Source organism: Bombina bombina, chromosome 2 (genome assembly GCF_027579735.1).
Source record: "Bombina bombina isolate aBomBom1 chromosome 2, aBomBom1.pri, whole genome shotgun sequence".
NCBI lineage: Eukaryota > Metazoa > Chordata > Amphibia > Anura > Bombinatoridae > Bombina > Bombina bombina.
Window position 1 is genome coordinate 399,580,888 of NC_069500.1, and position 27,029 is coordinate 399,607,916.

At 38.2% G+C, this 27,029-nt stretch overlaps 1 protein-coding gene across 1 annotated transcript in view; it reads left to right on the forward strand.

The window, feature by feature from the left end:
* NOC4L (nucleolar complex associated 4 homolog) overlaps positions 1–27,029 on the forward strand; it is a 72,932-nt gene that overhangs the window by 15,697 nt on the left and 30,206 nt on the right. The window lies entirely within an intron of this gene.

Genomic DNA, 27,029 nt, shown 5'->3' on the forward strand with positions numbered 1-27,029 from the left:
CAACAAAAGTAGTGGATATAAAGAAGAAATCTACAGAAGAAATGCAATTACAGCACTCTGTGCCCAGACTTAAAGGGACAGTATACACTCATTTTCATATAACTGCATGTAATAGACACTACTATAAAGAATAAGATGCACAGATACTGATATAAAATCCAGTATAAAACTGTTTAAAAACTTACTTAGAAGCTGTCAATTTGGCTCTGTTGAAAAGGTAGTTGGAAAGCCCACTGCAAGTGGCAAATAAGACACTCCCCCCCTCCCCCTTCTTTTGCATATGAAAAGACCCTTTACACAAACAGGAGCAAGCTGGAGTAGGTAGTCGAGCGTATTCACATAAAACTTTGGGGCTTGGTTAGGAGTCTGAAAATCAGAGCAATGTTATTTAAAAATAAGCAAAACTATACATTAATTAAAAAAAAAACTTTATGGGCTATATAAATAGATTATCTACAAAACATTTATGCAAAGAAAAAATGAGTGTATAATGTCCCTTTAAGAGGCAAGGAAATTCCTGATTTACAGTTTAAAATGTAACTTTTATTATGTTAAAATAAGAAAAGAAACACACAAAGAGAATTAAAAAAACAATGCGAGACAACATCCTTGTAACGGGTAAGTGTGGTACTTGATAATATAATTATTGCCTTTATTGTGTAAGTATCAAAGTGGACACAAATCCAAATAATAAATAGTAGAGCCTGCTTCCCTCTAGACAATAAAGTGGGTAACAAGGGTGAGTTGAAACATGAAGATCAAGACTGGGTGCTAACAATTGCACTAATAACCACGCCTGTATGTACTGCCACTATGTAGGTATAGAACTGGGATGTGTGGCTCGTATTTTTAGGTACATCTGTAAAGTAATATGATGTGTTCAACATCTATAGTGTTTTAAACTAGTGAGAGCAATTGTTGAACAAGTGTTGCAAAGTATGTAGTGCTTATACACGTGAAGTTACACTGTCCCTTTCAAACTCCTGCGCTGAAGGTGGAGGCTAAGTGGATACAGTCTGTATATTCACAATTACTACCTGGGTAAAAGGGTAATCATTTTCGAGCTGCCATGCAGACTTAAAGCAACGATCATATATGTATGCAACAGTGTTGCTGTAATGGCATGCTAATACATATGAGGTTTTTATTACTAACGGTAATTATCACCTGCTGACTTATCTGGCAAATGCTCAACAAGTGTTGCAAAATATAGGGTGCTAATACACATGATGTTGCGCTATTACTTGCAAACTTATGAGCTGAATTATGTAGCAAGGTTAGTGCAACCTTGGTGTCCACAGTTGCTAGCTGAGTAATAAGATAATTGTTTGCACACTACCACACTATAGTAAAATCACTATCCTATATTGCTAGTGACAGTATAGCCGTAATGTAGTGCTAGTATACAAAGGGTTTCTATGATCTAGATAGTTGTCGATTAAGCTATAGCAGCGTGGCCAGGTTAAATGAACCTATGTGGTGATAGTTGCTAACCAAGTATCAAAATAATTCAATATGTGAAACCATACAGGAAAAAGAGAACATATGTAAGCAAACTATCTTGCCAGTATATTGCGGTTCAAATGTTAATGTGATTAACTCTAATATTCCCGGTTGTCTGCTTTTGATAACTGGCGTAGGTAAATCAACAAACACCTCCCGGAAGACCTAAAGTCTCTGGAATGGGTTGTTTAACAGAAAAAGCAAGCCAATACATGGACTATCGACTCAGAGTATGTCAAGGAATTGCCCTCTTATATACAAGATACCATGCAGATACTACTGAGATTGGAAGATGTTAGCTTGAAGAAAAAAACAGCTTGGCTAGTCACTACAGACATAGAATCTCTTTACACATCAATTAACCACATCAAGTGTGTTAGGGCAGTGCAATACTTTCTTGAATTAAAATCTGAAGAAGATGCAGAACATGATAAAGCTGTTAAATTTTATATTAAATTACAAATGTTTCATATTCGACAATTTTTTACTTACAAACCCTTGGAACAGCCATGGGGACAGCCTGCGCCCCACCTACGCCAATTTATTCTTAGACTGGTGGGAGGCTGAACATGTTTTCACGGATACAAATACTGAATATACTAACATGATCCCCCTTATGGCTGCGCTTCATCGATTATATTTTCTTCATCTGGGAAGGAACAAATGGCAAGAGTTCCTCAACAGTTTAAATCAAAATGATCTCAATATTAAATTGACACATGAAGCCAGCCAAAATGCAATACATTTTTCTTTTTTTTTTTTTTTTTAGATCTTGCGATATACAAAAATGCTCAAGGGAATATCAAAACAGTACTATACTGAAAAAAAAAAAACATTTTACTGTATAGCACCAGTGCCCACGCCCCAGGAACCATCAGAGGTTTACCTACTGGTGCGTTCCTGAGAATACAGAGAAACTGTTCGGATGAGCAGACATTTAATTTGAGAGCCTCTGAACTTAAAGATAGGCTAATCAATCGTGGTTACAGTAAAATGAGTATTAAGAGAGCCAAGTACAGAGAACTACATACCAACAGAAGGGAACTACTGTACAAAAATGGTTCCCAAGCTTTTTGACTAATTCTCACCTACAATACCCAAACTCCTCAGGTAATTGAGATTATCAACAAGCATTGGCAAATACTTATATCCGATCCTAAAAACAAAGCTGGGGACAAACCTGCAATCAGATACAGACGCACCCAAAATCTAAAAGATCTAATCAGCAGTAGTCATCCCCATACAAAGAGAACCAAGACAGCATTTAAGCCAGGTACAGTACATTCAGATGTGGCAACTGCAGCACGTGTAAACACATTGTAAAAACATCCCAAATTGAAGATAGATTTGGGGTAAAGCATGCAATCAGTTGCAAACTGGAGTTATTTACGCATTTCGCTGCAGATGCAATCTGCTTTACATAGGGATGACTACCTGCAAGTTAAGATTGAGATTGATGGAACATTTGCATTATATTAAAAATGCAGCAAAAGATCTGGAAAATGGTAAAACTCTTACAAGTGTAGCTTCCCATTTCCTAACACACCATCACTCCAATAGAGACAAACTGCAATGCTGGGGTATTGAGAAAGTCAGCTTAGGTGTAAGAGGAGGAGATCTTGAATCTGCACTCCTGAAAGCAGATGGATCTATATTAAATACTGTCCATCTGTATGGAATGAATGAACAGAATAATTACTATAAATGTTTATAAAGCATTATGATTTATATTTCACACAGAACTTTATTTTAGCCTAGATAAACCCCCTATATATGAATAAGGGAATTAGTGCAAGATTTGTGGGTTTTCATTTGGTTATAGTATAGAAACTCATTCTGTTGTTTGATTTTTGTCCAAAACCATTTGGGTTGTATTATTATCACCTCAGTAAATATAGACACAATACTACACAACTTTTTTTTGTCACACGTTTTCATTTGTATTTTGTCATTTCACTTTTTGTTTTTTACACTTTCACCTTAATAGTTACCTCCCTATATGGATCGGTACTACTTCAACGAGTTTTTATATATTAGCACTTATCCCATTTGAGAAAACATTGTTATCTGTCATTTAAGAGTGACACTTCACATTTTATTTCAAACTTGGTGTACACAAAATAATTAAACACTTTTACCTATCACTCACCCTTCCATTAAACAGTTTTATACAACTTGTAGTAGGACATTAATCCCTTGAGCTTGATATATGTTCCCACCGACTAGATGCTCGCACACTTTTTTTTTTTAGATCATCCAGCATATCTACCTTTATTCCCACTATCCTAGATTGTTTTTTTTTTTTATCCCCCCCCCAGGAAAGTTATTTATGGCAGTTATTATCCTATACCAAACCCAACAATACTCTCCAATGTACATAAGATCTGAATATCGTAACTAGAGAGCAACTTCAATCCAAAATTTTCTTTAGTTCAACTCACTATATACACTACGACATATTACATGATCATGTCAGTACATTAGATAGATCATCATGATTATATAAGTGTAGGACCTTAGTATGATCAATAGTATCACTACGCATACCTTGGAATTCAATTACAAGTGGTATATACTACCTTTTTAGAAGATGACCGTATGTCCCAAGTGATAGACACCTTTAGTAATCAAAAAAGATGAACTATTTAAATGTGCACGCAGAACTAATTTGTGAGGCTGTAGCAGATATAATATAATGCTTCAATACACAGGATCAGTACTGGAAAACCTCTCCACCCATTAGCATGTAAAGTTAAGTGAGGGTAAGACTAGGAAAAACTCTGGATAATTCCAGGTATCACTCACCATTACTTTTGTCCACTCTCTACTGCAGCTTTCTCCCAGAAGATCGTGCTTTGCACAGACATCAAAATGAGGCTTAGAAGTACAACAACCTAAACAGCATGCAGTTTAACAGCGACTGACATATTCCATTAAGGGTTTCATGAGCCAACCTATTATTAGTCTATTATGACCAACCGGAGTTACTTCACTCACCCTCACTATGTACCATCGATGTCTGCGTTTCGAAGTCACAGCCATCCTCATCCAGTGCCGAAGCAATAAACTTCCTGATGCAGCATTCTAAGGTGAATTTTTAGTGAGTGCTGTGACCCGTGATCGATGAACAGTCATGTGGCATGGGGACAACCAATCTGTGCAAGTATCTACTACAACACAAGCCTCTAAAGCTATACGTAGGGTGGAAGCATGAAGGGCTAGCACAATAGAAAAAAAACGGTTATAATCCGGACCTTTTAATTAGCGGATCCCTATAATCCACAAAAGGCAATATCCAGAAAAATGGTGAAAAAGTCCAGTTCAAACTGCTCTGATAAAAATACTTCTCACTTTATTAGAAATCCTGTAAAAATTAGATGAAATACATGTTTAGTAATCCAATCAGCATTGAAAAGAGGCAGAACTTCCGGTTATCACAGAACTTAAATTCTCTCACAATCGGTGGCTCGCTGCCTTTGAAAAACCCTGCGTCAGCAGTTACAGGGGCGTTTTTTAAACTAACTTTGTTTGAAATTCATTCTTTGAGCCTACCAATAGATTTAAAATTGAGCCATATCACAACAAGTGCTTTTGAGTATTATAGGTGTCAATGGTGTTGATCTCTATTTCAGATTATCTAGTTGTCCTTACGTAAAAGCTTTAGTAACACTTTACCTAGTTAAAACTTTATTATTATTATTATTACTGAAGTGTTTATCACAAAGGAAATCTGCTCTCAACATACTCCCATTCTCTCACCCCCTCAAAAGCTCCCAATCAACCAAAACCCACATAGCCATAAATTTAGCTCCTTCTCCCCTGTTACTGAGGAAGAAGTTTCTGCACTTATACTGAGCTCTCACCTCACTACCGTCCCCTTGACCCTATCCCCTCACAGCTGCTCCCCTCTCTCTCTTCTACCTTTACCCCTATACTCACACACATTTTCAACCTCTCCCTCAGCACTGGTATATTTCCCTCATCTCTGAAACATGCACTAGTCGCATCTATCCTCAAAAAAACCCTTCTCTTGATCCAACCTTCCCATCCAACTACCACCCTATTTCCCTACTCCCTCTTGCCTCAAAGCTTCTCGAAAAGCTAGTATATGCACGCCTATTCCATTTCCTTACATTAAACTCCCTCCTCGACCCACTGCAATCTGGATTTTGTCCCCATCACTCCACAGAAACGGTAATCGTTAAGGTTACCAACAACCTACTTACAGCAAAATCAAAAGGCCACTTCTCTCGGCTTATCCTCCTTGATCTGTCCGCAGCCTTTGATACTGTTGACGACCCTCTTTTGCTCCAAACCCTCCAATCCTTCTGCATTTGTGACACAGCTCTCTCGTGGTTCTCTTCCTACCTGTCAAACCGTACCTTTAGTGTAGCCTTCTCTGGGCCCTCCTCGGCCCTGTCACCACTTTCTGTTGGGGTACCGCAATGCTCTGTCCTCGGTCCCCTTCTCTTCTCAATCTACACGGCATCATTAGGTTCCCTAATAATAAAGTCCTACTGGTTCCAATATCATTTGTATGCCGACGACCCCCAAATCTACTTCTCTGCACCAGACCTATCTCCTTCCTTGCTAACCCATGTCACTAACTGTCTTTCTCACATCTCTTCCTGGATATCCTCTCACTACCTCAAGCTAAATCTCTCCAAAACTGGTCTCCCTATTTTCCCTCCTTCCAAAATTTCCAACCCCAATCTCTCTAACGGTTGCCAACTCCATTGCTCCTACCCAGTTTGCCGGATGTCTTGGGGTCACACTTGACTTAAATCTTTCTTTCACTCCTCACATTCAGTCCTTGGCTAAATCCTGTCGCTTCCACCTTAAAAACATCTCTAAAATTTTGACTTTTCCTTGCACAAGACACAACTAAGATTTTAATCCACTCTCATCCTTTCCCGTCTCGATTACTGCAACTCTGTCCTCTCTGGTCTCCCCAGCTGCACCTTGCTCCTTTACGATCCATAATGAATGCCTCTGCCAGGCTCATCTTCCTTACACGTCACTCTTCATCTGCTGCACTTCTCTGCCAATCCCTTCACTGGCTTCCTCTTGCCTCCAGGATTAAACACAAAATTCTCACTCTGACATACAAAGCCCTCAACTGCCCCTAAATCTCAAACCTTGTCTCCAGATACTCTCCCTCCCGTCCCCTTCACTCTGCTCATGACTTCCTACTCTCCTCCTCTCTTGTTACCTCCTCACTCTCCCGCTTACTGGACTTCTCCAGATTGGCTCCCATCTTGTGGAACTCTCTGCCCCGCTCCACAAGACTCTCCCCTAGTTTTGAAAACTTCAAGCGCTCCCTAAAGACTCTACTGTTTAGGGATGCATACAACCTACACTAACCTTTATTTATACCGTTTCCTCTCCTCCATTGCTATCCCCTTGAACCCCCTTAGCATGTAAGCCTAAGAGCCATGCTCTTTGTAGATCACCTTCTTTAGAGCTGACTACAACCGTGCGACTCTTGGCAGGGCCCTCTACCCGTCTGATCCCTGTAAATGTTTCCTTGTATTCCGCCTATGTTTATAGTACTGCAGAATCTGTTGGCGCTCTACAAATAACCAATAATGATAATGTGTTCAATTTGAACAAACTAGTGGGATACCATGAAACACTGCTAAATCTGACCTACGCCAGTTATCAATAGCAGACAACTGGGAATATTAGAGGTAACCACATTAACATTTGAACCACAAAATACCGGCAACACTATGTTATCAAATGTTATCTTATTCCTGTGTGGTTTCACATATTGAATTATTTTGATACTTGGTTAGCAACTATAACCACATAGGTTCTTTTAACCTGGCCACGCTGCTATAGCTTAATCGTCAACTATCTAGATCATAGAATACCTTTGTATACTAGCACTACATTACTGCTATACTGTCACTAGTAATATATAATAGTTAATTTACTATAGTGTGGTAGTATGCAAACAATTATCTTATTACTCAGCTAGCTACTGTGGACACCCAGATTGCACTAAGCTAGGTACACACTTCACGTGTATTAGCACCCTATATTTTGCAACATTTGTTGAGCATTTGCCAGATAAGTCAGCAGGTGATAATTACCTTTTAGTAATAGAAACCTCATATGTATTAGCATGCCATAACAGCAACACTGTTGCATAAAATATTATATATGCGTGGCAGCTTGAGAATTATTATTCTTTTACCCAGGTAGTAATTGTGAATAAAAAAAAAAAAAAAATATGTAAAGCTCACTTCAGAGCTTCAAAGCTCACCTCAATTTATTGCCATATAACTTATAGTGCAACCCAGAAAGACATTTTTATATATGCATAAAAAGAGAGTAGATCACACAGTATCAGTGAGATCTAAAAGTCTAGGCAAAACAGCACCTATAAGTCAAAATGATAAGACAAGATAGACGATCTATGCAAAAATAATTATACATTTAATAAAGATACATATATATATAGTAGAGCTGCGCATCTTCACTTGTCTCACGATTCGATTCGATTACGATTATCATCGTAACGATTCGATACGATTCGATTCTACGATGCATCGCGATGCATCACGATTACTGCCTATGATTTTCATGATCTTGTTCTATTCCATATTTTATATATATATATATATATATATATATATATATATATATATATATATATATATATATATATATACACACACACTTATATATATATATATATATATATATATATATATATATATAGTGTGTGTGTGTGTATATATAATAATCTTTTAAACAACTGTGTAAGATGGAAGAGCACTTATAAACATAATGCTACAATATGCACAGATATGTATGTGTAGATTTATTTTACAAAGGAAAACCAGCAGCAGTGTACTCACTCAAACATTCTCACAGAGTACATGCAGACATCTGAAACCTGACCCAGAGAGCATTACCAATAGACCTCCTCTCACATGTTCCGGTCAGGAATTTTTATGACACCTATCCTAAAGAGCCGACAGCAGCCTCATGTAAACAGTGAATCTTTTCTTGTATTATAGATTCACTGTTTACTGTTGCGGTCTCTGCTGCATGTTTCCTCTGTCAGATCCCTAGCCCAAACGAGCATTTGAGGGTTGCTGTAAAACTTTTGACTTGCTGTATCTAATAGCAACCCTCAAATGCTCCTTTGGGCTAGGGGTCTGACAGAGAGGAAACATGCAGCAGAGACCGCAACAGTAAACAGTGAATCTATAATACAAGAAAAGATTCACTGTTTACATGAGGCTGCTGTCGGCTCTTTAGGATAGGTGTCATAAAAATTCCTGACCGGAACATGTGAGAGGAGGTCTATTGGTAATGCTCTCTGGGTCAGATATCTGCGCAGAGTGCACAGCAAGTCCTGATGTGGTGTAGCTGGGGGCTGTAACCAGATTAATCCTGACACAAATGCTGTCGGCTCGTCTGCTATGTGAGAGAGGCGGGGTCACGTGACGTTGCGCGATGATGTCACCCCTGAATCGATTCTGATCTGCACTGCATCGATGCAGCATCGTTAACAGGCTGCATCGCGATGCATCGCAGAATCGATTATTTTAGGCACCCCTAATATATAGACATAGAAACAGTAAAAACATACAAGTCAGGGGTCCCCATTAGTTAATTGATATAAGGATATGGCCAATAAAGTAACCAAAGTGGTGCACCACGTATCCTTTATAAAGCGATTTATGGTCAGAGAAAATATCCAAATGTTGCTTGAAAAGGATAAGCGAAGTAGACAAGCATTTATGCATAGGTGTTAGCAGGCTCAGCAAAGCAGTCAATGCTAGTAAAGCTCTCAGGTTTAAGCTGAATAGTGAGTGCTTGATGCAGAGAGTAATATAATATCAGCATAAAGCAGGGCAAATCAACAAGCAGTTGTTAAATCTTCAGACAACCTGACATATCCTTACAAATTCACAGTCTATTACCCTCAATATGTGGCAAAGATAGAAGATGTATAGTCCATTCATTCAAAGAACCAGAGGTGCTGCACTTTCGGATAGTACTGAAGCAGAACGCATCCAGAGTTATATCCGGTAAACCGGTCAGGTAAATACTTATCCACAGTCCGTCACCAGCAGGGAATGTTCCACAAGCCATCGAGGGTAATCCCAGTGAGGAGGGGATCCCCCGAACAGGTAAATGTAGTGACAAACCAACGCATCCCTGTGTGCGTTTCACTCCGCTCTCGTGGTCGCTCGGAGCGTCTTCCGGGTTGTGACATCACCCCAGCGAGGTTGTTATTTATTGGATACAGATGTCACATGACGCTCAGCAAACTGCCGAGATTCTTAAAGAGTCATTACGCAGTCACATCAATGCAACACTTATGCAGTCTACTTATTGAAGCCTTTTTGCTATTAATAGTTAAATGATCCAACACATCATGTCTGGCAACCTTATAACAACTGGGCATCATAAATTAGAGGGTACATGTTTTTATATACAGTTACCACAAATAATTAATGCTTTTTATAACATCCATAGCATTTAAAACAGGGGTTTAATTATATTAAACATTCAAAAATATCCAATATGTTTTATACTTATTCACAGAGTGATGATCACTCGCAGACTGTTGAGACTCCGAGGGGAAAGCAAGAACACTGCTTGTTATGCAAAATATAAAGAAAGCTATCTTTTACATAATATTGGGTTAAGGAGGAGGCAAACTCCAATTTTTCATTTAACCAGTTAGAGGACAAGGTCTTGAGATTATACATCCATCTCGTTTCTTTTTGGAGAAGGATTGTATCAATATTACCTCCTCCTTACTGGCTTTTACTGATTCAATGCCGACAAAAGTTGTCTTCTGTTTTTGACCTATGATACTGTGCAAAATGCCTTGCGATTAGGCTATCAATATTAAAATCCTTAATATCATCTCGATGTTCTGTTATGCATGAACAAAATTCCCTATAGGTTTTTCCTATATAAAAAAGCGGGCATGAGTATGATAGAAGGTATATCACCCCTATAGTAGAACAATTGATAAAGGATTTAATTTTATAGACTTTGTTAGTACTAGTTTAAAAAGATTTTGTATTTTTGACAAATTGACAGCAGACGCAATGATTGCAGGGGGAGCACCCTACAATTTTTTGGGAATATGTTTCTAACCAATTGATGTTTTTAACTTGGTTGAATTCACTTTTGACTAAGAAATCTTTTAAATTATTTGCTCTATGTGCCGTCATAAGGGGATAATCCCCTACATATTCCTGTAAAATGGGATCTAAAGACAGCAAGTGCCAATTATTTTGCAAAATGGTTTTAATTTTCCCCAATGGGAATTAAATTTTGTGATAAATTTTAGTAGCAGTTTCATCATTGTTGATTCTTTATTTTGAAATAGAAGATCCCTTCTATTTTTATTTCTAGCTTTAAAGAGAGCTCTTTTTACACATCTTTTAGATTAACCCCGTTCATGGAATCTACTGGCCATTTCAACAGCCTTTTTGTTGAAAATATAGTCGTCAGTGCAAATTCTACGCAATCTTAAAAATTGCCCATATGGGATACCTCTTGAGGTTTTCCGAATGGCGGCTAGATCCCAACAAAAGGCTGTTTGATGTCGTAGGCTTCCTATATACTTCAGTAACAATAGCATTCTCTCTTTTGCTAACAAGGAGGTCCAGAAAGCTGATGCTATTATCATAACTGCAAGTGAGAAAAATATTTAAATCGTTCTGATTAAGAATGGACACAAAGTTTAGAAGCTCCTGTTCTGTTCCCTCCCATAGGATCAATATATCATCCACATAGCGGATCCAGAGGGCCACATGTTCATCCACCCATGCTGCATGTTCACTAAACACAATGTCCTCCCACCATCCAAGGTGTAAGCAAGCATAGGTGGGTGCACACATGGCACCCATGGCCGTACCACGTTTTTGTCTGTAATATTTTCCATTGAACAAAAAGATGTTATTAGTAAGTACAAATTTAAGTAAATTGGTAACAAATTGAGTATGTCTCTCATATCCTGACCCCCCTAGTCTCCAAAAAGGATTTACTGGCCTTTAATCCCACTGAGTGCTGGATAGATGAGTATAAAGACTCCACATCCAAAGAAACCAACAAAGTGTTGTCGATTACAGTAATGCCATCTAACTTTTTGATTACATCAGTAGAATCTTGGACAAAAGTCCTAAGTTCATTAACAAAAGGCTGTAGGAAAAAGTCCACATATCTGCTAACTCCCTCAGTAGGGCCCCCTATCCCGGAAATGATAGGGTGACCCAGAGTTTTTTTAAGTGATTTATGAAGTTTGGGAATCCAGTAAAAAACTGGTATCTTAGGTTTCGCATTGTATAAATAACTTTGTTCTTGACTAGTGATTAAATTTGATCTCCTAGCATCATTTAAAAGAAATAAATCATCATTTGTCACTGGGGTATATTGATTGGCATCAGAGAGTTGTCGTGTAGCCTCACCAATATAATAATCCCCCAAGAGTGACATCATATCGGGTTATAATTGTATCTCAATCTGTTCCTGGTTATCATGTAGTAACAGAGGTCACTACATGATAACCAGGAACAGATTGAGATACAATTGGAACCCGATATGACGTCACTCTTGGGGGAACCGCCTGGGAATCAGGTATCTAATATTGTAAATCTTTTTTTTTTTTTTTTTTCTTTCCTGAATCAGGAACATATTAAGCTCTTAGAAAAGGGACTTAGCTTCTGCCCCTCTAATAGATTAGACCTCTTTGAGGTCACTAAAGATCTACACCTTTTTGCTCGAAAATTAGCATTGAAGAAAATAATAATTAGCATTGAAGATAATGAAGAAAATAATGACCCCACGTACAACTATTGATTTAGGTAGTGGGAGTGACAGGGAAGCCTTACACAACTTGGAAACATTGGCCTATGAACAGTCTAATGAACAAGTAGCTATTTGCCCTAGATCGAATTTCAAGAAAAGGTCCACGTATATGCCTTCTTTCTTTCATGTAATTAGCAAGAGTCCATGAGCTAGTGACGTATGGGATATACATTCCTACCAGGAGGGGCAAAGTTTCCCAAACCTCAAAATGCCTATAAATACACCCCTCACCACACCCACAATTCAGTTTTACAAACTTTGCCTCCGATGGAGGTGGTGAAGTAAGTTTGTGCTAGATTCTACGTTGATATGCGCTCCGCAGCAAGTTGGAGCCCGGTTTTCCTCTCAGCGTGCAGTGAATGTCAGAGGGATGTGAGGAGAGTATTGCCTATTTGAATGCAGTGATCTCCTTCTAAGGGGTCTATTTCATAGGTTCTCTGTTATCGGTCGTAGAGATTCATCTCTTACCTCCCTTTTCAGATCGACGATATACTCTTATATATACCATTACCTCTGCTGATTCTCGTTTCAGTACTGGTTTGGCTATCTACTATATGTAGATGAGTGTCCTGGGGTAAGTAAGTCTTATTTTCTGTGACACTCCTAGCTATGGTTGGGCACTTTGTTTATAAAGTTCTAAATATATGTATTCAAACATTTATTTGCCTTGACTCAGAATGTTCAACTTTCCTTATTTTCAGACAGTCAGTTTCATATTTGGGATAATGCATTTTAACATTTTTCTTACCTTAAAATTTGACTTTTTCCCTGTGGGCTGTTAGGCTCGCGGGGGCTGAAAATGCTTCATTTTATTGCGTCATTCTTGGCGCGGACTTTTTTGGCGCAAAAATTCTATTTCCGTTTCCGGCGTCATACGTGTCGCCGGAAGTTGCGTCATTTTTTGACGTTATTTTGCGCCAAAAATGTCGGCGTTCCGGATGTGGCGTCATTTTTGGCGCCAAAAAGCATTTAGGCGCCAAATAATGTGGGCGTCTTATTTGGCGCGAAAAAATATGGGCGGCACTTTTGTCTCCACATTATTTAAGTCTCATTTTTTATTGCTTCTGGTTGCTAGAAGCTTGTTCTTTGGCATTTTTTCCCATTCCTGAAACTGTCATTTAAGGAATTTGATCAATTTTGCTTTATTTATATGTTATTTTTTCTCTTACATATTGCAAGATGTCTCACGTTGCATCTGAGTCAGAAGATACTACAGGAAAATCGCTGTCAAGTGCTGAATCTACCAAAGCTAAGTGTATCTGCTGTAAACTTTTGGTAGCTATTCCTCCAGCTGTTGTTTGTATTGATTGTCATGACAAACTTGTTAAAGCAGATAATATTTCCTTTAGTAAAGTACCATTGCCTGTTGCAGTTCCTTCAACATCTAAGGTGCAGAATGTTCCTGATAATATAAGAGATTTTGTTTCTGAATCCATAAAGAAGGCTATGTCTGTTATTTCTCCTTCTAGTAAACGTAAAAAATCTTTTAAAACTTCTCTCCCTACAGATGAATTTTTAACTGAACATCATCATTCTGATTCTGATGATTCCTCTGGTTCAGAGGATTCTGTCTCAGAGGTTGATGCTGATAAATCTTCATATTTATTTAAAATGGAATTTATTCGTTCTTTACTTAAAGAAGTCCTAATTGCTTTAGAAATAGAGGATTCTGGTCCTCTTGATACTAAATCTAAACGTTTAAATAAGGTTTTTAAATCTCCTGTAGTTATTCCAGAAGTTTTTCCTGTCCCTGATGCTATTTCTGCAGTAATTTCCAAAGAATGGGATAATTTGGGTAATTCATTTACTCCTTCTAAACGTTTTAAGCAATTATATCCTGTGCCGTCTGACAGATTAGAATTTTGGGACAAGATCCCTAAAGTTGATGGGGCTATTTCTACCCTTGCTAAACGTACTACTATTCCTACGTCAGATGGTACTTCGTTTAAGGATCCTCTAGATAGGAAAATTGAGTCCTTTCTAAGAAAAGCTTATCTGTGTTCAGGTAATCTTCTTAGACCTGCTATATCTTTGGCTGATGTTGCTGCGGCTTCAACTTTTTGGTTGGAAACTTTAGCGCAACAAGTAACACATCGTGATTCTCATGATATTATTATTCTTCTTCAACATGCTAATAATTTTATCTGTGATGCCATTTTTGATATTATCAGAGTTGATGTCAGGTTTATGTCTCTAGCTATTTTAGCTAGAAGAGCTTTATGGCTTAAAACTTGGAATGTTGATATGGCTTTTAAATCAACTTTACTTTCCATTTCTTTCCAGGGTAACAAATTATTTGGTTCTCAGTTGGATTCCATTATTTCAACTGTTACTGGTGGGAAAGGAACTTTTTTACCACAGGATAAAAAATCTAAAGGTAAAAACAGGGCTAATAATCGTTTTCGTTCCTTTCGTTTCAACAAAGAACAAAAGCCTGATCCTTCATCCTCAGGAGCAGTTTCAGTTTGGAGACCATCTCCAGTTTGGAATAAATCCAAGCCAGCTAGAAAGGCAAAGCCTGCTTCTAAGTCCACATGAAGGTGCGGCCCTCATTCCAGCTCAGCTGGTAGGGGGCAGGTTACGTTTTTTCAAGGAAATTTGGATCAATTCTGTTCACAATCTTTGGATTCAGAGCATTGTTTCAGAAGGGTACAGAATTGGTTTCAAGTTGAGACCTCCTGCAAAGAGATTTTTTCTTTCCCGTGTCCCAGTAAATCCAGTAAAAGCTCAAGCATTTCTGAAATGTGTTTCAGATCTAGAGTTGACTGGAGTAATTATGCCAGTTCCAGTTCCGGAACAGGGGATGGGGTTTTATTCAAATCTCTTCATTGTACCAAAGAAGGAGAATTCTTTCAGACCAGTTCTGGATCTAAAAATATTGAATCGTTATGTAAGGATACCAACGTTCAAGATGGTAACTGTAAGGACTATCTTACCTTTTGTTCAGCAAGGGAATTATATGTCCACAATAGATTTACAGGATGCATATCTGCATATTCCGATTCATCCAGATCATTATCAGTTCCTGAGATTCTCGTTTCTGGACAAGCATTACCAGTTTGTGGCTCTGCCGTTTGGCCTAGCTACAGCTCCAAGAATTTTTACAAAGGTTCTCGGTGCCCTGCTGTCTGTAATCAGAGAACAGGGTATTGTGGTATTTCCTTATTTGGACGATATCTTGGTACTTGCTCAGTCTTCACATTTAGCAGAATCTCATACGAATCGATTTGTGTTGTTTCTTCAAGATCATGGTTGGAGGATCAATTTACCAAAAAGTTCTTTGATTCCTCAGACATGGGTAACCTTTCTGGGTGTCCATGACTCTGTCTTTAACAGACAAGAGACGTCTAAAGTTAATTACAGCTTGTCGAAACCTTCAGTCACAATCATTCCCTTCGGTAGCCTTATGCATGGAAATTCTAGGTCTTATGACTGCTGCATCGGACGCGATCCCCTTTGCTCGTTTTCACATGCGACCTCTTCAGCTCTGTATGCTGAAGCAATGGTGCAAGGATTACACGAAGATATCTCAATTAATATTTTTAAAACCGATTGTTCGACACTCTCTAACATGGTGGACAGATCACCATCGTTTCATTCAGGGGGCTTCTTTTGTGCTTCCGACCTGGACTGTAATTTCAACAGATGCAAGTTTCACAGGTTGGGGAGCTGTGTGGGGATCTCTGACGGCACAAGGAGTTTGGGAATCTCAGGAGGTGAGATTACCGATCAATATTTTGGAACTCCGTGCAATTTTCAGAGCTCTTCAGTTTTGGCCTCTTCTGAAGAGAGAATCGTTCATTTGTTTTCAGACAGACAATGTCACAACTGTGGCATACATCAATCATCAAGGAGGGACTCACAGTCCTCTGGCTAAGAAAGAAGTATCTCGAATTTTGGTTTGGGCGGAATCCAGCTCCTGTCTAATCTCTGCGGTTCATATCCCAGGTGTAGACAATTGGGAAGCGGATTATCTCAGTCGCCAAACGTTGCATCCGGGCGAATGGTCTCTTCACCCAGAGGTATTTCTTCAGATTGTTCAAATGTGGGAACTTCCAGAAATAGATCTGATGGCGTCCCATCTAAACAGGAAACTTCCCAGGTATCTGTCCAGATCCCGGGATCCTCAGGCGGAGGCAGTGGATGCATTATCACTTCCTTGGAAGTATCATCCTGCCTATATCTTTCCGCCTCTAGTTCTTCTTCCAAGAGTAATCTCCAAGATTCTGAAGGAATGCTCGTTTGTTCTGCTGGTAGCTCCGGCATGGCCTCACAGGTTTTGGTATGTGGATCTTGTCCGGATGGCCTCTTGCCAACCGTGGACTCTTCCGTTAAGACCAGACCTTCTGTCACAAGGTCCTTTTTTCCATCAGGATCTGAAATCCTTAAATTTAAAGGTATGGAGATTGAACGCTTGATTCTTGGTCAAAGAGGTTTCTCTGACTCTGTGATTAATACTATGTTACAGGCTCGTAAATCTGTATCTCGAGAGATATATTATAGAGTCTGGAAGACTTATATTTCTTGGTGTCTTTCTCATCATTTTTCCTGGCATTCTTTTAGAATACCGAGAATTTTACAGTTCCTTCAGGATGGTTTAGATAAGGGTTTGTCCGCAAGTTCTTTGAAAGGACAAATCTCTGCTCTTTCTGTTCTTTTTCACAGAAAGATTGCTATTCTTCCTGATATTCATTGTTTTGTACAAGCTTTGGTTCGTATAAAACCTGTCATTAAGTCAATTTCTCCTCCTTGGAGTTTGAATTTGGTTCTGGGAGCTCTTCAAGCTTCTCCGTTTGAACCTATGCATTCATTGGACATTAAATTACTTTCTTGGAAAGTTTTGTTCCTTTTGGCCATCTCTTCTGCCAGAAGAGTTTCTGAATTATCTGCTCTTTCTTGTGAGTCTCCTTTTCTGATTTTTCATCAGGATAAGGCGGTGTTGCGAACTTCTTTTGAATTTTTACCTAAAGTTGTGAATTCCAACAACATTAGTAGAGAAATTGTGGTTCCTTCATTATGTCCTAATCCTAAGAATTCTAAGGAGAAATCGTTGCATTCTTTGGATGTTGTTAGAGCTTTGAAATATTATGTTGAAGCTACGAAATCTTTTCGTAAGACTTCTAGTCTATTTGTTATCTTTTCCGGTTCTAGAAAAGGCCAGAAAGCTTCTGCCATTTCTTTGGCATCTTGGTTGAAATCTTTAATTCATCTTGCCTATGTTGAGTCGGGTAAAACTCCGCCTCAGAGGATTACAGCTCATTCTACTAGGTCAGTTTCTACTTCCTGGGCGTTTAGGAATGAAGCTTCGGTTGACCAGATCTGCAAAGCAGCGACTTGGTCCTCTTTGCATACTTTTACTAAATTCTACCATTTTGATGTATTTTCTTCTTCTGAAGCAGTTTTTGGTAGAAAAGTACTTCAGGCAGCGGTTTCAGTTTGAATCTTCTGCTTATGTTTTTCGTTAAACTTTATTTTGGGTGTGGATTATTTTCAGCAGGAATTGGCTGTCTTTATTTTATCCCTCCCTCTCTAGTGACTCTTGTGTGGAAAGATCCACTTCTTGGGTAGTCATTATCCCATACGTCACTAGCTCATGGACTCTTGCTAATTACATGAAAGAAAACATAATTTATGTAAGAACTTACCTGATAAATTCATTTCTTTCATATTAGCAAGAGTCCATGAGGCCCGCCCTTTTTTTGTGGTGGTTATGATTTTGTATAAAGCACAATTATTCCAATTCCTTATTTTATATGCTTTCGCACTTTTTTATCACCCCACTTCTTGGCTATTCGTTAAACTGAATTGTGGGTGTGGTGAGGGGTGTATTTATAGGCATTTTGAGGTTTGGGAAACTTTGCCCCTCCTGGTAGGAATGTATATCCCATACGTCACTAGCTCATGGACTCTTGCTAATATGAAAGAAATGAATTTATCAGGTAAGTTCTTACATAAATTATGTTTTTTCTGCAATACCCAATATATCTGTGTTTGTGCAGAGTGTCTGTGAACAATTTGCACAGATACAGACCACTGGTATAATTAATGATAATTTAACCTATGGAGAACGTAAAGCCTTAGATGATCTAATTAACCATAAGGAGTTGGTCATTAAACCTGCCGACAAAAGTGGGAATGTTGTAATCCTAGACCAGAACTGTTATATTGGTAAGGCTACACGACAACTCTCTGATACCAATCAATATACCCCAGTGACAAATTATGATTTTCAAAAATCACATAATGAGTTATTTCTTTTAAATGATGCTAGGAGATCAAATGTAATCACTAGTCAAGAACACAGTTATTTATACAATGCCAAACCTAAGGTACCAGTTTTTGACTAGGGAGTTAGCAGATACGTGGACTTTTTCCTACATCTTTTTGTTAATGAACTTAGGACTTTTGTCCAAGATTCTACTGATTTAATCAAAAAGTTAGATGGCATTACTGTAACCGACAACACTTTGTTGGTTTCTTTGGATGTGGAGTCTTTATACTATTCTATCCCGCACTCAGTGGGATTAAAGGCCAGTAAATCCTTTTTGGAGACTAGGGGGGATATGAGAGACATACTCAATTTGTTACCAATTTACTTGAATTTGTAATAACATCTTTTTGTTCAATGGCAAATATTACAGACAAAATCGTGCTACGGCCATGGGTGCCACGTGTGCACCCCCACCTATGCTTGCTTACACCTTGGATGGTGGGAGAACAACATTGTGTTTAGTGAACATGCAGCATGGGTGGATAAACATGTGGCCCTCTGGATCTGCTATGTGGATGATATATTGATCCTATGGGAGGGAACAGAACAGGAGCTTCTAAACTTTGTGTCCGTTCTTAATCAGAACGCTTTAAATATTTTTCTCGCTTGCAGTTATGATAATAGCATCAGCTTTCTGGACCTCCTTGTTAGCAAAAGAGAGAATGCTATTGTAACTGAAGTATATAGGAAGCCTACGGCATCAAACAGCCTTTTGTTGGGATCTAGCCACCATTCGGAAAATCTCAAAAGCGGTATCCCATATGGGCAATTTTTTAAGATTGCGTAAAATTTGCACTGACGACTATACTTTCAACAAACAGGCTGTTGAGATGGCCAGTAGATTCCATGAACAGGGTTACTCTAAAAGATGTGTAAAATGAGCTCTCTTTAAAGCTAGAAATAAAAATGGAAGAGATCTATTTCAAAATAAAGAATCTAACAATGATGAAGCTGCTACTATAATTAGATTCATTACAAAATTTTATTCTCATTGGGGAAAAATTAAAACCATTTTGCAAAATAATTGGCACTTGCTGTCTTTAGATCCTGTTTTACAGGAATATGTATGGGATTATCCCCTTATGACGGCACGTAGAGCAAATAATTTAAAAGATTTCTTTGTCAAAAGTGAATTCAACCAATTTAAAAACATCAATTGGTTAGAAACATATTCCCAAAAAATTGTAGGGTGCTCCCCCTGCAATCATTGTGTCTGCTGTCAATTTGTCAAAAAAATGAAAACTTTTTAAAGTAGTACTAACAAAGTCTATAAAATTAAATCCTTTATCAATTGTTCTACTATAGGGGTGATATACCTTCTATCATGCTCATTCCCGCTTTTTTTATATAGGAAAAAATCTATAAGGAATTTCGTTCACGCATAACAGAACATCGAGATGATATTAAGGATTTTAATATTGATAGCCTAATCGCAAGGCATTTTGCACAGTATCATAGGTCAAAAATAGAAGACTTAACTTTTGTCGGCATTGAATCAGTAAAGGCCAGTAGAAGAGGAGGAAATATTGATACAATCCTCCAAAAAGAAACGAGATGGTTGTATAATCTCAAGACCTTGTCCCCTAACGGGTTAAATGAAAAATTGGAGTTTGCCTCCTCCTTAAAGGGACATTAAACACTTTGGGCTGGTAATATAAAATGATAAATTGTATATATAAAACAACTCTGCAATATACTTTCATTATTTATTTTGTCCTCTTTGCCTGTAATTCCATTCTGAAATTGTGAGCTTTTCAGTTCCTGTTAGAAATGGAAGTGCAGAACACTGTTAAATCCAGCACAACCATTGGCTGCACACTCTAGTGACCTATGTATAACTGTCCCTAATTGGCCACAGCAGAGAAGGTAACACAAGTTACAACATGGCAGCTCCCAGTGTTTTATAGACACTAAAACTTTACACTTATTTTGTCACTTTTTAAACAACTAATGAAACTTTAAAAAAATACATCTACATGTTAGTCATGGACTAATCTTTTCTTTGAATGCATCATTCTATCTAGGATGTATTTAGTGTTTAATGTCCCTTTAACCTAATATTCTGTAAAAGATAACGTTAATTAATATTTTGCATAACAAGCAGTGTTCCTGCTTTCCCCTCTGAGTCTCAACAGTCTTTGAGTAATCATCACTCTGTGAATAAGTACTGTATATAACATATTTTATATTTTTTAATGTTTAATATAATTAATCGGCCCCTGTTGTTTTAAATATTTAAAATATTATGCTATCTTATATGTTATGGATGTTATAAAATGCATTAATTATTTGTGGTAACTGTATATAAAAACATGTACCCTCTTTAATGTATAATGCCCAGTTATAAGGTCGCAAGACATGATGTGTTGGATCATTTAACTATTAATAGCAAAAAGGCTCAATAAGTAGATTGCATAAGTGTTGCATTGATGTGACCATGTAATGGCTCTTTAAGAATCTCAGCAGTTTGCTGAGCGTCATGTAACATCTGTATCCAATAACGCGTTGGTTTGTCGCTACAGATTACCCTTGATGGCTTATGGAACATTCCCTGCTGGTGACGGACTGCATGTGGATAAGTATTCACCTGACCGGTTTACCGGATATAACGCTGGATGCGTTCTGCTTCAATATATTCAATATATTCAATTTATAAAGCATAGGTGGTGCACCACTTTGGTTACTTTATTGGCCATATATCTGATTTATTTTTGCATAGATTGTGTCTTATCTTATCATTTTGACTTTTAGGTGCTGTTTTGCCTAGACTTTTAGATCTCACTGATCCTGTGTGATCTACTCTCTCTTTTTATGCATATATAGTAATTGTGAATATACGGACTGTATCCACTTAGCCTCTATCTTCAGCGCAGGAGTTTGAAAGTGACAGTGTAACTAAACGTGTATAAGCACTACATACTTTACAACACTTGTTCAATAATTGCTCTCACTAGTTTAAAACACTAAGGCCTAGATTTAGAGTTCGGCGGTAGCCGTCAAAACCAGCGTTAGAGGCTCCTAACGCTGGTTTTGGGCGCCCGCTGGTATTTGGAGTCAGTGATTAAAGGGTCTAACGCTCACTTTTCAGCCGCGACTTTTCCATACCGCAGATCCCCCTACGCCATTTGCGTAGCCTATCTTTTCAATGGGATCTTTCTAACGCTGGTATTTAGAGTCGTTTCTGCAGTGAGCGTTAGAGCTCTAACGACAAAACTCCAGCCGCCTGAAAATAGCAGGAGTTAAGAGCTTTCTGGCTAACGCCGGTTTATAAAGCTCTTAACTACTGTACCCTAAAGTACACTAACACCCATAAACTACCTATGTACCCCTAAACAGAGCTCCCCCCACACCGCCGCCACTCGATTAAAATTTTTAACCCCTAATCTGCCGACCGCCACCTACGTTATATTTATGTACCCCTAATCTGCTGCCCCTAACCCCGCCGACCCCTGTATTATATTTATTCACCCCTAACCTGCCCCCCACAACGTCGCCGCCAGCTACTTACAATAATTAACCCCTAATCTTCCGACCGCAAATCGCCGCCACCTACGTTATCCCTATGTACCCCTAATCTGCTGCCCCTAACATCGCCGACCCCTATATTATATTTATTAACCCCTAATCTGCCCCCCTCAACGTCGCCGACACCTGCCTACACTTATTAACCCCTAATCTGCCGAGCGGACCTGAGCGCTACTATAATAAAGTTATTAACCCCTAATCCGCCTCACTAACCCTATCATAAATAGTATTAACCCCTAATCTGCCCTCCCTAACATCGCCGACACCTAACTTCAATTATTAACCCCTAAACTTCCGATCGGAGCTCACCGCTATTCTAATAAATGGATTAACCCCTAAAGCTAAGTCTAACCCTAACACTAACACCCCCCTAAGTTAAATATAATTTTTATCTAACGAAATAAATTAACTCTTATTAAATAACTTATTCCTATTTAAAGCTAAATACTTACCTGTAAAATAAATCCTAATATAGCTACAATATAAATTATAATTATATTATAGCTATTTTAGGATTAATATTTATTTTACAGGCAACTTTGTAATTATTTTAACCAGGTACAATAGCTATTAAATAGTTAAGAACTATTTAATAGTTACCTAGTTAAAATAATAACAAATTTACCTGTAAAATAAGTCCTAACCTAAGTTATAATTAAACCTAACACTACCCTATCAATAAAATAATTAAATAAACTACCTACAATTACCTACAATTAACCTAACACTACACTATCAATAAATTAATTAAACACAATTGCTACAAATAAATACAATTAAATAAACTAGCTAAAGTACAAAAAATAAAAAAGAACTAAGTTACAGAAAATAAAAAAATATTTACAAACATAATAAAAATATTACAACAATTTTAAACTAATTACACCTACTCTAAGCCCCCTAATAAAATAACAAAGCCCCCCAAAATAAAAAATTCCCTACCCTATTCTAAATTAAAAAAGTTACAAGCTCTTTTACCTTACCAGCCCTGAACAGGGCCCTTTGCGGGGCATGCCCCAAGAATTTCAGCTCTTTTGCCTGTAAAAAAAAAACATACAATACCCCCCCCCAACATTACAACCCACCACCCACATACCCCTAATCTAACCCAAACCCCCCTTAAATAAACCTAACACTAAGCCCCTGAAGATCTTCCTACCTTGTCTTCACCATCCAGGTATCACCGATCCGTCCTGGCTCCAAGATCTTCATCCAACCCAAGCGGGGGTTGGCGATCCATAATCCGGTGCTCCAAAGTCTTCCTCCTATCCGGCAAGAAGAGGACATCCGGACCGGCAAACATCTTCTCCAAGCGGCATCTTCGATCTTCTTCCATCCGGTGCGGAGCGGGTCCATCTTGAAGCAGGCGACGCGGATCCATCCTCTTCTTCCGATGTCTCCCGACTAATGACGGTTCCTTTAAGGGACGTCATCCAAGATGGCGTCCCTCGAATTCCGATTGGCTGATAGGATTCTATCAGCCAATCGGAATTAAGGTAGGAATTTTCTGATTGGCTGATGGAATCAGCCAATCAGAATCAAGTTCAATCCGATTGGCCGATCCCATCAGCCAATCAGATTGAGCTTGCATTCTATTGGCTGATCGGAACAGCCAATAGAATGCGAGCTCAATCTGATTGGCTGATTGGATCAGCCAATCGGATTGAACTTGATTCTGATTGGCTGATTCCATCAGCCAATCAGAAAATTCCTACCTTAATTCCGATTGGCTGATAGAATCCTATCAGCCAATCGGAATTCGAGGGACGCCATCTTGGATGACGTCCCTTAAAGGAACCGTCATTAGTCGGGAGACATCGGAAGAAGAGGATGGATCCGCGTCGCCTGCTTCAAGATGGACCCGCTCCGCACCGGATGGAAGAAGATCGAAGATGCCGCTTGGAGAAGATGTTTGCCGGTCCGGATGTCCTCTTCTTGCCGGATAGGAGGAAGACTTTGGAGCACCGGATTATGGATCGCCAACCCCCGCTTGGGTTGGATGAAGATCTTGGAGCCAGGACGGATCGGTGATACCTGGATGGTGAAGACAAGGTAGGAAGATCTTCAGGGGCTTAGTGTTAGGTTTATTTAAGGGGGGTTTGGGTTAGATTAGGGGTATGTGGGTGGTGGGTTGTAATGTTGGGGGGGGGGGTATTGTATGTTTTTTTTTACAGGCAAAAGAGCTGAAATTCTTGGGGCATGCCCCGCAAAGGGCCCTGTTCAGGGCTGGTAAGGTAAAAGAGCTTGTAACTTTTTTAATTTAGAATAGGGTAGGGAATTTTTTATTTTGGGGGGCTTTGTTATTTTATTAGGGGGCTTAGAGTAGGTGTAATTAGTTTAAAATTGTTGTAATATTTTTATTATGTTTGTAAATATTTTTTTATTTTCTGTAACTTAGTTCTTTTTTATTTTTTGTACTTTAGCTAGTTTATTTAATTGTATTTATTTGTAGCAATTGTGTTTATTTAATTTATTGATAGTGTAGTGTTAGGTTAATTGTAGGTAATTGTAGGTAGTTTATTTAATTATTTTATTGATAGGGTAGTGTTAGGTTTAATTATAACTTAGGTTAGGATTTATTTTACAGGTAAATTTGTTATTATTTTAACTAGGTAACTATTAAATAGTTCTTAACTATTTAATAGCTATTGTACCTGGTTAAAATAATTACAAAGTTGCCTGTAAAATAAATATAAATCCTAAAATAGCTATAATATAATTATAATTTATATTGTAGCTATTAGGATTTATTTTACAGGTAAGTATTTAGCTTTAAATAGGAATAAGTTATTTAATAAGAGTTAATTTATTTCGTTAGATAAAAATTATATTTAACTTAGGGGGGTGTTAGTGTTAGGGTTAGACTTAGCTTTAGGGGTTAATCCATTTATTAGAATAGCGGTGAGCTCCGATCGGAAGTTTAGGGGTTAATAATTGAAGGTAGGTGTCGGCGATGTTAGGGAGGGCAGATTAGGGGTTAATACTATTTATGATAGGGTTAGTGAGGCGGATTAGGGGTTAATAACTTTATTATAGTAGCGCTCAGGTCCGCTCGGCAGATTAGGGGTTAATAAGTGTAGGCAGGTGTTGGCGACGTTGTGGGGGGCAGATTAGGGGTTAATAAATATAACATAGGGGTCGGCGATGTTAGGGCAGCAGATTAGGGGTACATAGGGATAACGTAGGTGGCGGCGTTTTACGGAGCGGCAGATTAGGGGTTAAAAGTGTAATGCAGGGGTCAGCGATAGCGTGGGCGGCAGATTAGGGGTTAATAAGTGTAAGGCTAGGGGTGTTTAGACTCGGGGTACATGTTAGAGTGTTAGGTGCAGACGTAGGAAGTGTTTCCCCATAGGAAACAATGGTGCTGCGTTAGGAGCTGAACGCTGCTTTTTTGCAGGTGTTAGGTTTTTTTTCAGCTCAAACAGCCCCATTGTTTCCTATGGGAGAATCGTGCACGAGCACGTTTTTGATGCCGGCCGCGTCCGTAAGCAGCTCTGGTATCGAGAGTTGCATTTGCGGTAAAAATGCTCTACGCTCCTTTTTTGGAGCCTAACGCAGCATTTGTTTGAACTCTCGATACCAGAGTTAAATTTATGGTGCGGCCAGAAAAAAGCCCGCGGAGCGTTAACAGCCCTTTTACCGCCGAACTCTAAATCTAGGCCTATAGATGTTGAACACATCATATTACTTTACAGATGTACCTAAAAATATGAGCCACACATCCCAGTTCTATACCTACATAGTGGCAGTACATACAGGTGTGGTTATTAGTGCAATTGTTAGCACCCAGTCTTGATCTTCATGTTTCAACTCACCCTTGTTACCCACTTTATTGTCTAGAGGGAAGCAGGCTCTACTATTTATTATTTGGATTTGAGGCCGCTTTGATACTTAAACATTAAAGGCAATAATTATATTATCAAGTACCACGCTTACCCGTTACCAGGATGTTGTCTCGCATTGTTTTTTTAATTCTCTTTGTGTGTTTTTTTTCTTATTTTAACATAATAAAAGTTACATTTTAAACAGTAAATCAGGAATTTCATTGCCTCTTAAGTCTGGGCACAGAGTGCTGTAATTGCATTTCTTCTGTGGATTTCTTCTTTATAGCCACTACTTTTGTTGTAATTTTTGGTTTCATGTCTTTAAACATAAACTTTTTTGCATAAGCAAATCTATTGCTGTACATTTTAAAGACACATGAAACTTTAATTATGCATTTAATCATGTGCAAGGGTTAAACACATTGGAAGTGATCACAATCCTTTAAAACAATCTTATCTAAATATTCTATAGAAAAATCATTAAAGTCTACAGGGATTTTTGTAGATGCATCATTTGATAAATTAGGGTTGTGATTAACCCCATAGTTAGATCATTTTATTATTGCACTATTGATTGGATATAACATTAGAGAATTTTCTTTTAGTGCTTTTATATCCCTTTTAAATGTGCACTATAGTCAAAATTAAACTTATTATTCAGAAAGAGCAAGCATTTTTAAGAGACTTTCCAATTTACTTCCATTATCAAATTGTGCTCAGTCTTTTTATATGCACACTTCCCGATGCACTAGCTGCTATTGAACATGTGCAAGAATTCAGATTGTATCTTTATACAAGTCTGTTATTGGCTAATGGCTGTCACATGATACACAGGGCAAGCAAAATGAAATAATTTTAAATGAGCTGATTTTTTTCTGACAAATTTCAAATTTTAAGTGTTATCACATTATCTTTTTAATATGTACTTGTTGATTATGTAATTCTATATTAACTGTCCTTTTAAATACAATTTTCATGACCTGTGCATTGGATGTAAAGCAATGATTTTGGAAGTGATCGTGTCAGTGATTTTTTTTTTTACTCTTGCTTCTTTG